The sequence below is a fragment of the Vicia villosa genome, unplaced genomic scaffold (assembly GCF_029867415.1).
Source record: "Vicia villosa cultivar HV-30 ecotype Madison, WI unplaced genomic scaffold, Vvil1.0 ctg.001603F_1_1, whole genome shotgun sequence".
In the NCBI taxonomy this organism is placed as follows: Eukaryota; Viridiplantae; Streptophyta; class Magnoliopsida; order Fabales; family Fabaceae; genus Vicia; species Vicia villosa.
In genome coordinates this window covers 57,799-75,765 of record NW_026705672.1, presented here as the reverse complement: position 1 = coordinate 75,765, position 17,967 = coordinate 57,799, and the positions used below count along the sequence as shown (strand labels likewise).

The 17,967-nt window shown below is 36.7% G+C and overlaps 2 long non-coding RNA genes across 2 annotated transcripts; both read right to left on the bottom strand.

Moving 5' to 3' along the window:
• Positions 1 to 1,779: 1,779 nt before the first annotated feature.
• On the bottom strand, positions 1,780 to 2,672 carry LOC131635975 (uncharacterized). The gene is made up of 2 exons (XR_009293920.1): positions 2,543 to 2,672; positions 1,780 to 2,046 (listed from the first exon to the last, which is right to left on the bottom strand). It is a non-coding gene; the product is annotated as an uncharacterized LOC131635975 (long non-coding RNA).
• Positions 2,673 to 15,554: 12,882 nt separating this feature from the next.
• On the bottom strand, positions 15,555 to 17,452 carry LOC131635969 (uncharacterized). Its single transcript, XR_009293917.1, has 4 exons — positions 17,065 to 17,452; positions 16,675 to 16,767; positions 16,504 to 16,568; positions 15,555 to 16,388 (listed from the first exon to the last, which is right to left on the bottom strand). It is a non-coding gene; the product is annotated as an uncharacterized LOC131635969 (long non-coding RNA).
• Positions 17,453 to 17,967: the final 515 nt, after the last annotated feature.

The window sequence follows — 17,967 nt, the reverse complement described above, 5'->3', positions numbered from 1 at the left end:
AAAACAGACAATAAGCAATAGCCTCATCATCTGAGCAGCTCATGTCTTTTCCGAAAGTTTTCTTTTCCTCTCAATGAAATCAATCATGAAGATCATTTGACGATCAGGGTCTTATTACTATTCACAAGGCTGAATAACCAGTAATTTCCCTAGCAAAGTCTCCAGAATCATTTTATCACTTGGCTGATAATTGATCATGTCTTCAAAACCACTATCACAAGGCTGGTAGTCGGTAATCCTTTTGTTCTGGTTATATTATTTAACCTGTCTATCACAATGCTGATAGTCGGTAACATTAACCAAACCTTTGAAACTCTTTTTACCTTGTCAAGTCTATCACCATGCTGATAGTCGGTAACATAGTTTCTTACCTTTCACCTTCGCATTATTAAACAAGTCTATCCCTGTGTTGATAGTCGATAATGTCGATTGGTAAGTTTTTTACAAAGCTATCATTCTTCGGTGAAGCATACACTTGCTTTCCCGAAAAAATGGATTCTCTTCCTAAAAACGGATTGAGGCATCCTTCCCAATCTCTTTTCCCCAGTGGAGTCAGTTCTTGATATTCCCTCGGTAAAGATATCCTTGCATCATTCGCAATTTTGGTATCTTAGGTCCAAAATTCGCGTCTTCTGATATTTAAGTCTCTTCCACCCTATCAAAACGAAGATTTTCAATCTTCATGTCTCAGGTTGAAGAAACTTAAATAGGGGCATCTGTCATACCCCAATTTTTGACCTAAGATACCACCTCATATCATTTGCATATGCATCATTTGCATCTCTAACAAATTGCATAGCTTGTGTTTGCTACTTGTGACTCAGCAGGGTTTAATCAAGAAACCACTCATCAGTACAAGTAACAATCAACTAGGGTTTTGTTCTCCCATTCATTTCAAATGAATCATCTTCATCAACAATCAACATTTGGTCCTCAGAAATCCATCTCAACAGGCTCAGAGGCTCTGAACCAACCAGATTAGGGTTTTGACTGAAGATAGCATACTCCTGACTTTTGCTCAGAGATTGACATAATGACTTGGGACATGACCTCAAGACCCCAAGTGCATCATTTTGACTTAATTCATTGGCTCATAACATCTTCTGCACAAAGATTGATCAGACAAATCCTCAGATCAGGGTTTTGAACTATCAGGGACTGAAATCAGGGATCACATTTGGTAAACCCTAAAAATCCCCAGGAAGTCAATCAAAAGTTTCAATCATCCTCAAATAATCCCTATGACAAAATCCAATAGAAATTGTATCTCAATTCAAGATCCACAGTCACCATTTGGTCCTCAAAGATTCACTTCAATAAGCTCAAAGGCTTTGAATCGACCAAATTAGGATTCTTCATTCAATCACTCATTCTTTGCAAGATAATTTCGTGTTCATGGCGGTTTTCCAGTTTTTATGCGTCATTGCCATTTGTGTGATTCAAGAGATTCGTTTGGAATTTATTTCGCGACTCTTGGTTTATGGATTCATTATGGTGAAGAATTGATTCATATGGATTATTTGAAAATTGGTACAAGTCTGAAACAATTCATGGAAATTTCACTGAAATTGCAAGGAATATCTTTTAGTCCATTTGTTGAAAGATTATTTCAAGTATGGTTTAAAACCATAAATTCAAGAATTAGAAGTTCATTGGTGCAAGAACAAACTTCACTACTTCAAGAATATTCCACCATTTACTTTTGAAAAAGGATCATTCAAAGGAATTCAAGAATTGATTAGAGACATAGAAAATTGCATTTGAAATTCATTCAAGAAATATTCAAGTTCCATACAATTTCATTCAAGATTCTAAAAGAATATTTCCAAATGGAATTCTTTTACATAAAACAAGTTCTAAGTTACACATGGATTACAAAAGGAACTTTATCTAAAGTTCAAGAATTACATCATTTCAAGAATACAAAGTTCATACATTTTCAAGTTGGAATGAATTACAAGAAAAAAGAAAAAAACTTCAAAGACTTTCTTGAATTCTTCATTCTTCAAAGTCTTCATTCTTCAAGTTCAAATTTCTTCATTCTTTCTTCAAAGATCCTCATGCAACATGAAAAAAGAAACAAAAAAGGGGTGAAATTAGCAAAAGTCAAAGAATGTCAAAGAGAGATTTTTATGTCATAAAATTATGCAACTTAGAGATATCATAAAATGACATAAAAATTTACACACATGGCTTATATCATGAGAATATCTTTGCATAATGACATAAGGAATATATTCTTATTCTTATTCTTATTCTTGCAATGATGAAGAATATATTCTTATTCTTATTCTTGCAATGATGAAGAATATAATCCTATTCTTGCAATGACCATAACATTCCAATCAAGTTTCCTAATTCCTAACACATCCTAAGCTTTGCCTATAAATAGGAAATGATCTCTTTGAAGCAAAGGACACAAAAAGCAACTTAAGTTCTTGCTTTCTCTCTTCTCTCTATTGCTCATATTCTCAAGCCAAGAGAATCTATATTGAAAGAGAGTGTTCTAGTTACAAAAAAGAAGGGAGGTAAGTCTTCATACCTTGCTTGCTAGCAGCCTTCAACGATGGCTCCCATCTTCGAGCCTCCATAGATGAATCTTCAACATCTTCGCCACAAGTAAGCCTCTTTTCTTTCACTCTCCATATTTCCATTTACCGTTGATTGTACCTGCAGCAGTTCAAAATCCAGCATACAATCAACAATAGTCCAGAGTCACGGTTCAGCAACATCAACAGTTCATCACGGTTCTGAACCGTTTGAACAACAACAACAGTTGCGACAGCAATTCTGAGGTAGTAATGGCTAAAATTCAGTAAAACAACAACAATTTGCAGCAAGCAGAAGGAATAAGGAACGTACCACAACAATTGAACCGGCGAAATCCTCCTCGCCGCAAGTAAGTCGCTTCCGCTTTCACTGTCAATATCACTGTTAATTTTTACAGTAAATATATTCTTGTACATCACTGAAAATCGAAACAGAGAGGGTAAGCTATCGATTGATCCATCATCACAAAAAGGATAAAGAATGAATAAATTTGTTTTACCTTAAGTTGCGATAAATTGTTGTTTGTTGTCCGAGAAAATCGTAAGCGAAATAAAGAACACTGCTGTTGTTTTTTTTGTTCAAGACTGAGAGAGAAAGAACCGTGAGAGTGAGGGATTCGGTTGTTGTTGTTGTTCAACCGAGGGCGCAAGAGAAACCGAAAGCGATGTTGTTGTTATTCACTACAGGTAAAAATTGAAACAGAAAAAAGAGCTATTACCGAGCTATCATCAAAGAAGAAACAGGAACTAAATTGGAGGAATAAGATACCTGGGTTCATATTTGAGTTTCTCCAAGCTTTTCTTCCATGGCTACCTTTGTTAGCGCTGCTCAGTGAGAAATTATCGTGAGAGAGACAGTAGCGAAAGAGGGAGTGAACCGAGGGAGAGTTTAAGATTGTTGCTTTTGTTGCTGTTCCGAACACAGAGAAAGAACGATCGAGAGAGAAGAGAGTATTTGTTTTTCTCTTTTCCCTCTTCTGGTTTTGTCGTGAGAGAGAGATAGACCACGGAGCAAGAGAGAGCTGAGAACGATTCAGAGAGAAAGATAATCGGTTGGAGGAGAACCGATAGCCTTTGAGAGAAAATCGCGAGAGAGAGCGAAACTGAGAAATTGAGGGGGGGCTGCCATTGTTAAACATCATAAAAGATGAGGGAAGTTTCAGAAAAAAAGCAAGAGGGAGCGTTGCCTCTCTTTTTCTATTTCGTTTAGGGTTTTCAAAACCCAGCTCCCTTGTTTACAAGAGTTGGGCGAATCCGGGTCACACTGACCCGACCCGGTTCGGCCCAACCTTCCTTTTTTTAATTTATTTTCTTATGCAGCTTTCAGTTTTGGGCTTCTCACCCCCAATCTGTTTTTTTAACCTCTGGCCCAATCATTAAGTTTTTTTTAACTATTTCTTTTAGTTTTCTTTAAGAAAATTGTTTGCATTAAAAAAACTTAGTATTTAATATAGGATTTTATTTTTATTTTCTAATCCTTATTAAAAATGACAAAAAATATGTTTTTAATATTTTCATATGTTAATAAGTGTGTTTTTTTTTTATTTATTAAAAACTCCAAAAAAATATATTAGATGCATATTTAAGTTTGTGTTTCTAATTATTTTCTTCTTTTCATGAAAGACCACAAAAATATCTTCTTTTAGAATTAATTTCTTTTGAATTTAATATTTTCTTATAATTCTGTGTAGTTAATCATTTGAATTTATATTTGATTACTGTTGCACATTTTACTTGAATTTTCTCACTTTATCCAAGACTTCGAGATTATTTCTCTGTTGTCTTTTGGATTTGTCTGTTTGTTTGGTCTTCCATTTGCTGTAGTAATCTATAAACAATTACTGGATGATCATGGAATGCTGAAAGCTGTGAGCTTATTCGATATTTTTTCTGCTGGTGTGGATGCCTAACATCTGAAGATCACGGTAACACCTCAAACTCAGAAATCCAATTTTCTCATTCTTCGAGGTAAGCCTAAAACTCAATCAACTGTTTTCACAACAGTAATCAATTCACTTTCAAATCACCCATTGTTTTTCAAAACGATGTGGGGGCCTCTCGAATATTAGAGAGTATAAGACCCACTCTTTTTCCTTTTTACAGTTTTTCTTTGTACAGAAAACTCTTTCAAAACAATACTTTTCAAAACAATCTTCAAACAATCTTTCAAAAGCGAAACCTCGCGTCTGTAAATAAAACAGTCAACCATGTTTTGTGAATAAAACACGGGCCTCCACGTAGGTATAAGTCCCAAGCCCCTTTTGTACATACCCATTCCTGTACACACACTGTTTTGTACATATCTCGATCAGTTTGATTTTTAACTTTGAATAACAAACCAAAAATGAAGGTTTTTCTTTAAATCTTCCCAAAAATACCATGGGCCTCCATGTAGGTATAAGTCCCAAGCCCCTTTGTAAATACCTGTTTACATAGCTGTGAATAAACTCAAGTGGACCTCTCCCCGAGTGTGAGTCCCGAGCCCCTGTGTATACAAATGGATCATGCTTACAGGTATATTTCCTTCATAAACTCCATTATATACACACACTTTGTCATATATATATAATTGTTCATACCTGTTCATGTTTGTTCATACTTGTTCATGTTTGTTCATATGTGTGATATGTGTGCTTGTTCAACTTAGTATAACACTAGGTTCCCCATAGCCTCCTATTGGGCTTCGTGCAAAGAATCTCCACTAGTTTAGGTTAGGACATAGAGTATGGTTTCCCGGTGAAATCGCTCTAAGAGCTCAGACCAACTATACCATGCCTCCCCTTGGGCTTTGTACAAACGAGTGACCCTCCCATAGCCTCCTCTTGGGCTTACAATGCAAGGACCCTGGATTGTCCCTCCCATAGCCTCCTCTTGGGCTTACAATGCAAGGACCCTCGGATAGCCTCCTCTTGGGCTTCGTACAAGGACCCACGGGCTTCTTATAAGCATCCCCAATATCCAAATCAAATACCCTAGGAGATTAGACATTTTTCATCTCTATACTAGGAGTATCTCTTATATATCATCACAAACAATCAATCAATCAAACTTTTTTGCCACAAGGCTGGCTAATCAATCAAATTTCTTTTTGCCACAAGGCTGGCTAATCAATCAAACCGTTTTGCCACCATACTGGCTGATTAATCAAAGTTTTTGTCACAAGGCTGACTTCATTGAAACTTTTGCCACGAGGCTGGCTGATTAATTAAAACTTTTTGTCACAAGGCTGACTTCATTAAAAGTTTTTGCCACAAGGCTGGTTAAACAACAAAAACATCTTTATCATTCTAAGCACCCTAAGTGGCATGGCCCCGGGCTTATAATGAAAAGATTTTCAAACAAAATCAAACAGATGTATGTGATGATATAGATTAGATACATCTAGCATTTAGACGACATTTGTCTATTTTCCTTTGCTTCCACTAGCATAAGTGGGAACTACGATTGCTCTGACTTTCTCAACATCCCTTTGAGAATACGTAGGCACAAGGTCGATCCTTGGCGAGCAAAACAAAACACAAAAACATTCAAACCTTAGCACCCGTAGACCCCGAGCTACAGATGCTCTGATTCCCTCTAAGGGATATGTATGCAGAGGATCGCGATGATCTTTGCGAGCATAATCAAACAAACACCTTAGGTCCCACCTCTTTCTCACAAGAACCTCCACCATAACAAGAATGGAATAAATAAAACAAAGAAACCTATAGAGTACTATAGATACGTTGGGTGCTAATACCTTCCCTTCGTATAACCAACCCTCTTACCCAAGATCTCTCCCCCACTTTTAAGGTTATTGCAACTTTTTTCCTTTTCCTCTTTTGGAAACAATAAAAAGTTTGGTCCGTACAAAAGAAAAATCATTTTTTTGAGCACTCGAGCCCAAAGAAGGCATCAGGTGTCTCATCCCAAAAAAAGACAACGATTTTTCCCCGCGACAATGGGTTTAGGTGGTGTGTTGATGCACAATCAACAAGTGGTAGCTTATGCGTCAAGACAACTCAAAGTGCATGAAAGGAATTATCCGACTCATGATTTAGAGTTGGCAGCTGTGGTTTTTGTTTCGAAGTTGTGGCGACATTATTTGTATGGTTCGAGGTTTGGGGTGTCCAGTGATCATAAGAGTCTGAAGTATCTCTTTGATCATAAAGAGCTGAATATGAGGCAGAGAAGGTGGCTAGAATTCCTCAAAGATTATGATTTTGGTTTGAATTACCATCCGGGTAAGGCAAACGTAGTTGCTGATGCATTGAGTAGGAAGACTTTACATATGTCTATGCTAATGGTGAAGGAATTGGATTTGATCGAACAATTCAGAGATTTGAGTTTGGTGTGTGGAGGTGCTCCTACTAGTGTTAAATTGGGTATGCTAAAGCTAACTAGTAGTATTCTTGAGGAAATTAGAGAAGGTCAGAAAGCTGATGTTGAATTGATCGATAATTTGACTTTGATTAATCAAGGCAAGAGTGGTGAATTCAAAGTTGACGAGAATGGTATACTGAGGTTTGGTGACCGAGTTTGTGTTTCTGATGTGGCTGAACTCCAAAAGCATATTTTGGAAGAAGGACACCGTAGTGGATTAAGTATTCATCCTAGTGCTACCAAGATGTATCATGATTTGAAAAAGCTAATTTTGTGGCCTGGAATGAAGAAAGAAATTGTTGAGTTTGTATATTCTTGTTTGACGTGTCAGAAGTAAAAAATTGAGCATCAGAAGTCATCTGGGTTTATGCAACCGATGTTTATTCCTGAGTGGAAGTGGGATAGCATATCGATGGATTTTGTTTCTGGGTTATCGAGAACTGTTTAGAATTGTGAAGCTATCTGGGTCGTGGTGGACAGGTTGACGAAGTCTACACATTTTATACCGATAAGAATGGATTATCCGATGGAAAAACTGGCTCAGTTGTATATTGAGAAGATAGTTAGTCTACATGGTATTCCTTCAAGTATCGTGTCAGACGGAGCTACGAGATTTACGTCTAAGTTCTGGGAAGGTTTGCAGAAAGCTTTAGGTACAAAGCTGAGATTGAGTTCTGCTTATCATCCGCAAACGGATGGTCAGACCGAGAGGATGATTTAGTCGTTAGAGGATTTGGTGAGGGCTTGTGTGTTGGAAAAAGGAGGTGCTTGGGATAGTTATCTGCCTCTGATTGAGTTTACCTACAACAATAGTTATCATTCGAGTATTGGTATGGCTCCGTTTGAGGTTTTGTATGGTAGGAGATGTAAGACGCCGTTGTGTTGGTACGAATCTGGTGAGAGTGCTGTGATTGGACTAGAAATTTTACAACAGACTACAGAGAAGATTAAGATGGTTCAAGAGAAGATGAAAGCTTCTCAGAGTCGTCAGAAGAGTTATCATGACAAGAGGAAGAAAACACTTGAGTTTCAAGAGGGAGATCATGTGTTTATGATAGTTACTCCTATGGAAGGTATTGGTCGGGAATTGAAGTCAAAGAAGTTGACTCCGTGTTTTATTAGACCATTCCAAATTTCTGAAATAGTGGGGGAAGTGGCATATCGTATTGCTTTGCCGCCGATGCTTGCCAATTTGCATGATGTATTTCATGTATCTCAATTGAGGAAATACATTTCGGATCCGTCCCATGTGATCCAAGTAGACGATGTATAGGTGAAAGACAGCTTAACAGGTGAGACGTTGCCTGTGAGGATATAGGACCGAAGACTGGAGCAATTGCGTGGCAAGGAAATAGCTTTAGTCAGAGTAGTTTGGGGAGGACCGGCTGAAGGAAACGTTACCTGGGAGCTAGAGAGCCAGATGAAGGATTCGTATCCAGAACTCTTTATCTGAGGTATGTTTTCGAGGACGAAAACTATTTTAGTGGGGGAGAGTTATAACACCCGTATAATTTTAATATTAATTTAATTGGGATATTGAATTAATAATTAGAATTATTAAGGATTTTGTGAAATAATGGAAAAATAATGGTTTATGGCATTTGGGCCATGCGAGAAAATAGTAAAAGAGGGGGTGTGACATAGTAAAGCTTTTACTAATTTTATTATTATTTTCATAAAAATAATTGGGATTGGAAAAGAAAGAAAGAACGTGAAAGACTGAAGGTTTTGGGAACACAAGAACGTGAAGGAGAACTGAAGAGGAAGAGACCAAAGATCAAGAATTTGGCTAAGGTAAGGGGGGACTCTCCATTTAATCTCTATTATAGTATTATGAATAATAGTGTGGATTAGGAGTATTGTTTGGATTCAATAGATTCTATATTCTGGATTTTTACATTTTGTGTTCATCATTTGGATGGGAATTTGAACATGTTAATCCCTAATAACTGAATAGATTTGGGTTGTGATGATTAAAATCGATTGTAGAATCATAAACTGTTGATGTTGGGTGAATTCTATGTTGTTTAGAATGTAAAATTTATGGTTTTGAGACCCAAATCGCAGGCTGTATAGATGAATTCGCGAGGAAGACAAATGGGTAAGTTGCAGGTTTTTGGTAACTGCTGCCCGATCGCGTATGATACGCGTATGGAGGGGGTGATACGCGTATGATACGCTCCCCATGTGTGCATCAGGTTGCACCTTCTGTTCATACGCGTATGGTACCTGGTTGATACATGTATGCCTTGATGATACGTGTATGGTGTGTTTTGTGTGGATGAATGGATCTGATCATACGCATATGATACGCGTATGGTGCGTGTTTTGTGAGATGTTGGCCTTGTTGGTACGCGTATGGCTACCGTGACCTGCGGATTTTGCTGTTTTGTGATTTTGAAAGTTTGGCGACGAGTAACTTTTGAACTGATGAATCTGTATGAGTTATTGTTATATGATTTTATTGAATGATGCTAATATATATATATATATATATATATATATATATATATATATTCATATGTATGAACATACTTGTATATAATGATGATGATGAATAAGTATAAGATGATGCTACTCATGGTATGATGATGATGATAGTATGTTGTATATATATTTGCATGCATTCATAGTCATTTGATGAGGGCTGAATCCTAATGATGAGAGGATTTAGTGAAGGGCAACGTTCCCACTGTGTGGAATCTGTGTTGGCAGGGCCGAATCTGGATGATGATAGATCGGTCGGTGGGTTTTCTCATTGATGATGTTGGTACCACATGCATAGTGTCAGTTTCATACATATGCATGATTTTTATAACATGATTAATATATGTTATGTGATAACTTGATGTTTGTAGATGTGAGACGATGATGTGTCTGAATATGAAACGATTGGGTGAATGATATAACTATGATATATTGTTATTTATAATGCAATAACATTGGTTAACTGTGATGAGACTCACCCTTACTTGTTGTCATTTTCAGATTGAGGATAGCAGCGCGACTTGGTGAGGATTAACTCATAAGTCGATTTAGTTTTTTGTCGGTGTCATGCTCTGATAGATGTAACACTGGGAATGTGATGTTTTGAGTTTTCAATTTTAACTCTATTTGTTTATTTTGTTTGAAGTCTGGTACATTAACGATGTAATGTTGACTTGATGATTCAATTCCGCTGTGTAAAACATGATTTTTATCTAATGAGTTATAATCAGATATTTTTAGTGAAAGCATCACATATGTCGAACGTGTGTTTTCTTTTATTTTTGAATTATGGCACCCTTTGCATGTTTACTCTGATTTAATTTTGTTAATTACCGCGGGTTATTAGAGGGGTGTTACAATAGTGATATTAGAGCATAGTCGGCCGTTGTGACCAGAGTCTTAGTGTCAGTCTTTCCTGTGTATGCGACTAATATGATTTATTTGTCGATACTTTTGTTCTGACTGAAGTGTTTGTGATTTAAGCAGAACAATGGTTGGAAGAGGAGGAAGAAATGATGATGCTATCTCTGAGGCTCTGGGCATGATTGCTGGTGTGCTGGGAGGTAATGCCGGAGGAGTAAGAACAATGGGTCGTGTTCCTCGAATCCTTCCAATCACACTCCTCAGGATGCTAAAACCTGAGAGTGCCACTCATCAAGATTTACTTATTCATAAGGAAATAAGCTAGACACGAAGTAAAGATTCCAGCTCGGATTTTTATGCCATGGGCGTACTCATTCGTCTCAGGCATGCATAAGAGATTATAAGGATAATCCAGTTCAAATAGGTATACTATGGTTCCAAACAACCAACATAATTGTGATCATCTCACTGATACACCGGATAGATGCTAGTTCTTACTCACCTGAACACCCAATCCCAAGCGTGGTTTTATGGCTTCACTCGTCAGATATCATTTCATATTTCATCTAGCGTAGTTCTAGAACTTAAGTACAAAATAAAAAGAACAGAAATACATGTCCTTTTCCACCAGTCAGATATCCAAGATCCACCCAAATACAGATTACCACATCCTCACATCCTACCAACCCTTCACTTGGAACCACTCCCGCCTAGGGTTCACCAAGTTGAGTCAGAGCCTATCTCCCTGCTTATCTAGTCACTGCCCATGCCGGCATAATCTGAAAGGTCTAACTTCTCTGTCCCCACTTCCAAGAGTTCTTTCGTCTCATCGGTCCTCTAGTCATATTCGTCATTGGTACCCTCATCAGTAATGAATCCTACTAACTTCCAACTTGACGTGTTCATAGAATTTCCCTTACAATACCCCTACATAGATACTGCATGGATTTCCTTTGCTGTTACCAAGACTTATAGAAAGTTTCACTTCATCCAATCAAAACCTTGGGAGTTCTAGTTGTCCCAATCCACACCTCGACAGTTCGGATTTCACTACTTCGCGTCAAAGACTCCTCTTAAGCCTAACAACTCCAACATTCCCTCTACTTATTTTATTCAATAAATCCAGCTTCCATCTACAATCAATCCATCACCCAACAAAATCTTGCTACTTGGGTTTAAAACAGTTACAAGTTTACGAGTCCTTGTAGCAGATTTGCCATAACTCTACTGTCATGCACTCAGTCGGTGAGTTGATCAAGTTCAACGACAGAATGAGATATCAGTTAAATCAGACTAGCAACGCACACATGCAAGGAAGAAAGGAATTGCTAGTGATGTCTCATGGCTCGGCCGAGAATCGACCTGCTTTGATACCAACTGTAACACCTCATACATAACTTACTAGTATATTATGCATGAAACGTTAAAATTTGATATTGAGTACATACAAAAGCCAAAGTTACAAGATGATCCATATAAAATACAGTATGAAATTATACTAAGAATTATAAAACATGTGTCTTTAATGGATCTGCACAGCGGAAATGAGATATAACGTGGTCTTCGAGCCATCACCACTTTTGTTCTTCAATTCAAACCTGCTACTAATCAGACGCTTCTGAATTGCACCTGAAAAATATAAGATGATTGGGGTGAGATTACTAAATCTTAGTGAGTCCTCCTATCCTATGGTTTCACTCGATTCTACAGGGTACATGCATCACAAAACCGAATCCACCATTGATCTGGGGTTTATCCTCACAGCCAAGTGCAAAAAACACGACAAGGATATAATCCACATTGGAAGTCCCTTAACTAACCAATGGAATCACAAACAAACATGAGTACCAGTTTCCTCTAGAATTGGTATTCCGGGTTTACTTGCTTGCCTCCTGTCGGGCGCGACCCTCGAGGTCAGGTCTTCTGGGTATACATGCCTTTATGCTCTCGGAAGCTGTCCTCAATTACACAAAATAATATACAGACCCATACCCATGTACGGGGAATCCAGAAGCATGTTAATACTGAAGGATAGAAAAACACTTAGAAAGGGGGGGTTTGAATAAGTGTAGCTTTAAAAACTTGACAGATAAAAATAAATTGCACAGTTATTTTTATCCTGGTTCGTTGTTAACTAAACTACTCCAGTCCACCCCCGCAGAGATGATTTACCTCAACTGAGGATTTAATCCACTAATCGCACGGATTACAATGGTTTTCCACTTAGTCAGCAACTAAGTCTTCCAGAGTCTTCTGATCACACACTGATCACTCCAGGAACAACTGCTTAGATACCCTCTAAGACTTTTCTAGAGTATTCTGATCCACACGATCACTCTAGTTACAACCTGCTTAGATAACCTCTAAGACTTCCTAGAGTATTCTGATCCACACGATCACTCTAGTTCCTTACAACTTAATGTAATCAATTCTAAGAGTATTACAATTGCTTCTTAAAAGCTATAATCACAAACTGTGATATTTCTCTTAACGTTTAAGCTTAATCTCACTAATATATTACAACAGCAATGTAGTGAGCTTTGATGAAGATGAAGATTCTGAGCTTTTTAGTTTAACAGCGTTTCAGCAAGTCTTTTTGAATAATCTTGTTCAGAGTCGTTAACCTTGCTTCTCATCAGAACTTCATATTTATAGGCGTTGGAGAAGATGACCGTTGAGTGCATTTAATGCTTTGCGTGTTCCGTACAGCATCGCATTTAATGTTATACGCTTTTGTCAACTACCTCGAGCCTTGTTCACGCTGTGTCTACTGACGTTGCCTATAATAGCTTTTAACGTTCCTTTTGTCAGTCAGCGTAGCTTGCCACGTGTACTTCCTTCTGATCTGATGTTTGTGAATACAACGTTTGAATATCATCAGAGTCAAACAGCTTGGTGCATAGCATCTTCTGATCTTCTGACCTTGAAGTGCTTCTGTGCGTGATACCATTAGAACTTCAGTGCTTCTGATCTCATGTTCTTCTGATGCTTCCATAGACCCATGTTCTGATTCTGCTTCGACCATCTTCTGATGTCTTGCCAGACCATGTTCTGATGTTGCATGTTGAACCCTTTGAGACAAAGCTTCTGAGCGCTGATTTATGCATACTCTTTATATATTTCCTGAAAAGGAAATTGCATTGGATTAGAGTACCATATTATCTTAAGCAAAATTCATATTATTGTTATCATCAAAACTAAGATAATTGATCAGAACAAATCTTGTTCTAACAATCTCCCCCTTTTTGATGATGACAAAAACATATATAAATGATATGAATTTGCGATCAGAAAGAGCAGACGGCAAAAGACAAATTACACAGCTATAGCATAAGCATATGAATATGTCTCCCCCTGAGATTAACAATCTCCCCCTGAGATAAATAATCTCCCCCTGAAATAAATACTCGAAGAACTTTAATAAAAGACTTCCCTGATTATTTCGGTAGAGACGATCACATAAGCTTCTGTCTTCAGAGAATTCATAGCTTCTGACTTCTGCTTCCATTGGACAGCTTCAGAACTAGAATTTCTTTAGATCCTTAGAACACTCATAGCTTCTGATTCCTGCTTCCATCTAGGACAACTTCAGAACTTGAATTTCTTTGATCTTCAGAACATTCACAGCTTCTGATTTCTGCTTCCATTTAGGACAGCTTCAGAACTTGAATTTCTTTGATCTTCAGAACATTCACAGCTTCTGATTTCTGCTTCCCTTTAGGACAGCTTAAGAACTTGAGTTTTCTGGATCTTTAGAACATTCACAGCTTCTGATTTCTGCTTCCCTCGGATAGCTTCAGAGCTTGAATTTCTACCAACATCACTTCATGCTAGATTTGTATCAGAACATTGTTGAATGTACCAGAGCATCATCAGAGCATCTCTACATCCTGAAATGTTACAGAACAAAAACTAAACGACAAAAGTCAGCATGAACGAGTCAAAATATAAAATGTGTATTAGAACACATGATATGTATCAGAGCCATATATATCAGAGCCATATAGGCTAAAATAGTGTATCGGAGCAAATAGAATTTTGTCAGAGCAAATAGACAAATATTAATCAAATTCTATTATCAGTGCTTCTGATTCATTCTTCTTTCTTGCTTCTGATATCTGAAGCCTGACAGCACTCAGCTTGCTTCAGTTTCCATGAGCTTATTCTTTTTACAGAATAACACTTCTTATGGTTTTGCTTCTTGTGTTTGCTTCTGAAGATTCTCTTCACTTCTTTATACTGTCATACCCCAATTTTTGACCTAAGATACCACCTCATATCATCTGCATATGCATCATTTGCATCTCTAACAAACTGCATAGCTTGTGTTTGTTACTTGTGACTCAGCAGGATTTGGTCAAGAAATCACTCATCAGTACAAGTAATGATCAATTAGGGCTTTGTTCTCCCTTCATCTCAAATGAATCATCTTCATCAACAATCAACATTTGGTCCTCAGAGATTCATTTCAACAAGCTCAAAGGCTCTGAATCAACCAAGTTAGGGTTTTGACTGAAGATAGCATACTCCTGACTTTTGCTCAGAATTTGATCTAATGGCTTGGGACATGACCTCAAGACCCCAAGTGCATCATTTTTACATAATCCATTAGCTCAAAACATCTCCTACACAAAGATTGATCAGACAAATCCTCAGATCAGGATTTTGAACTATCAGGGACTGAAATCAGGGATCACATTTGGGAAGCCCTAAAAATCCCCAGGGAGTCAATCAAAGACCTCAATCATTTTCAAATAATCCCTATGACAATATCCAATGGAAATTGTATCTCAATTCAAGATCCACAGTCACCATTTGGTCCTCAAAGATTCACTTCAATAAGCTCAAAGGCTTTGAATCGACCAAATTAGGATTCTTCATTCAATCACTCATTCTTTGCAAGATAATTTCGTGTTCATGGCGGTTTTCCAGTTTTTATGCGCCATTGCCATTTGTGTGATTCAAGAGATTTGTTTGGAATTTATTTCGCGACTCTTGGCTTATGGATTCATCATGGTCAAGAAAATTGTTTCTTATGGATTATTTGAAAGATGATACAAGTTTGAAACAATTCATGGAAATTGCAAGAAATATCTTTTAGTCCATTTGTTGAAAGATTATTTCAAGTATGGTTTATAACCATAAATTCAAGAATTAGAAGTTCATTGGTGCAAGAACAAACTTCACTACTTCAAGAATATTCCACCATTTACTTTTGAAAAAGGATCATTCAAAGGAATTCAAGAATTGATTCAAGACATAGAAAATTGCATTTGAAATTCATTCAAGAAATATTCAAGTTCCATACAATTTCATTCAAGATTCTAAAAGAATATTTCCAAATGGAATTCTTTTACATAAAACAAGTTCTAAGTTACACATGGATTACAAAAGGAACTTTATCTAAAGTTCAAGAATTACATCATTTCAAGAATACAAAGTTCATACATTTTCAAGTTGGAATGAATTACAAGAAAAAAGAAAAAAAACTTCAAAGACTTTCTTGAATTCTTCATTCTTCAAAGTCTTCATTCTTCAAGTTCAAATTTCTTCATTCTTTCTTCAAAGGTCCTCATGTCACATGAAAAAGAAAACATAAGAGGGGTGAAATTAGCAAAAGTCAAAGAATGTCAAAGAGAGATTTTTATGTCATAAAATTATGCAACTTAGAGATATCATAAAATGACATAAAAATTTACACACATGGCTTATATCATGAGAATATCTTTGCATAATGACATAAGGAATATATTCTTATTCTTATTCTTATTCTTGCAATGATGAAGAATATATTCTTATTCTTGCAATGATGAAGAATATATTCTTATTCTTGCAATGACCATAACATTCCAATCAAGTTTCTTAATTCCTAACACATCCCTAAATTTTGCCTATAAATAAGAAGTGATTTCTTTGAAGTTAGACACACCAAAGCTACTATACTACTAGCTTTCTCACTTCTCTCTTTTTTTCCAAAGTTACAAAGTTCCATAGTTACAAAGAAGGGAGAGGTAGTTCTTCATACCTCACTTGAAGATCTTCATCTTCAAGCTTCCAACTTGAAGTCCATCTTCAAGCCTCCCTAATATCCAAAGAGGTGTTATGGCATCACCTTCATCAAAGAGCCTACAACAACAATTCCAAAAAATTGTTAGTAACAACAATTCAAGGTGGTTGCATCATCAACAACCACACGGTTTCCATTCAACAAACCACAAGGAGGAAAAAGATAGCAACTTACAATTTGTTTATCTTCACCTCATCATCCAACTTTCATCTTCATACCACTTTCAATCAACAAACTTGCTGCAACAACAATTCAAAAGCAGTTCAATTCAAAAAATTCAGCAACATCAACAAAGCAAAAATTCAGCATCACAACATAATTTCCAGAAACAGAATTGATACATACCTTCAACAATGATCCGGCGAAAATCTCCCCGCCATAGGTAAGTCATCTCCATTCTCAGTCTCAATATTGCTGTTACCGTAAACTTTAGTTTTCCTGTAACACAAAAATCACCAGAAACATATAAAGCTTGAGTTCGCTATAACTGAAAATACAGAGAAAATTATGCTAAATATTCTCTATAAACTAAGCTTAATACACCAGAATTAACTCCAATATTTCAATTTGGTTCATCATAAGAAAATCACACACAACCATTTAAAAGTTTGATAGTTTTAGGTTCTTGCATATGCTTGAGTCTGAAAATAAATAACTGTGATGATTAGTCTGCGGTTTAGACGAATAAATTCATGTTTCTACTTCAATTGAAAGTTGGGTTAAAGAAGGACATACCTGGATCGTCCTCCCGCGGCCGCCGTGAGTCAAGGTCGGTAGAAGGTTTCAGTTGTTGTGGTTGTTCGTCACGAAACCGAGAGCGACTGAGCAGAATTGAGAGCTTATGTTGTGGTCATTCACCGCAAGCAAATTCGAAATAGAAAGAAGAGAGATGAACACCGAGAACAGAAAGAGTGATTGAGGGGAAGAACTTTGTGCTCTTCCATTGAAGGTCATCGTGAGCGAGTGAAGAGAGATCAAAAGAGGAACTGAGTTTTGTTGCCGTAAGAAGAGCACCGCGAGAGAGATGAAGAAACCGAGAGAGTGAGTTGAGTTTTGATTGTTGTTGTTCTTCTCTTTTCCATAGAGAATTATCGTGAGATTGAGAGAGGGAAAGAAAAGAGGCGCTGCCTCTGTTAACTTAGGTTTACAGAAAACCCAGCTAACATTAAGAAACATGGGCGGATCCGGGTCCACCTGACCCGACCCGGTCCTGCCCATTCCTTTTTTATTTTTTTTTATTATTCTTTCAGCTTTATTAGTTTTGGGCTGCATACCCTCCAATTTATTTTTCAACACCTCTGGCCCAATTACTTAGTTTTTTTTTCTAACTATTTCTTTTAATTTTCTTTAAAAGATTGTTTGTATAAAAAATACTTAGTATTTAATTTTAATATAGGATATGGTTTAATTTTTCTTAATCCTTATTAAAAAAATGACAAAAATATGTTGTGAGATTTGTTTTCTTAGGAATATTTTTAATATGTTTAGAAGTATGTTTTAAAAACACAAAAATATTTTAGATACATATTTAATTTTATGTTTTCTAATTATTTTCTTCCTTCATAAAAAAATCACAAAAATATCTTCTCTTAGAATTAATTTTTATTTAAGTTTGATATTTGTATATTATTTTGTGTA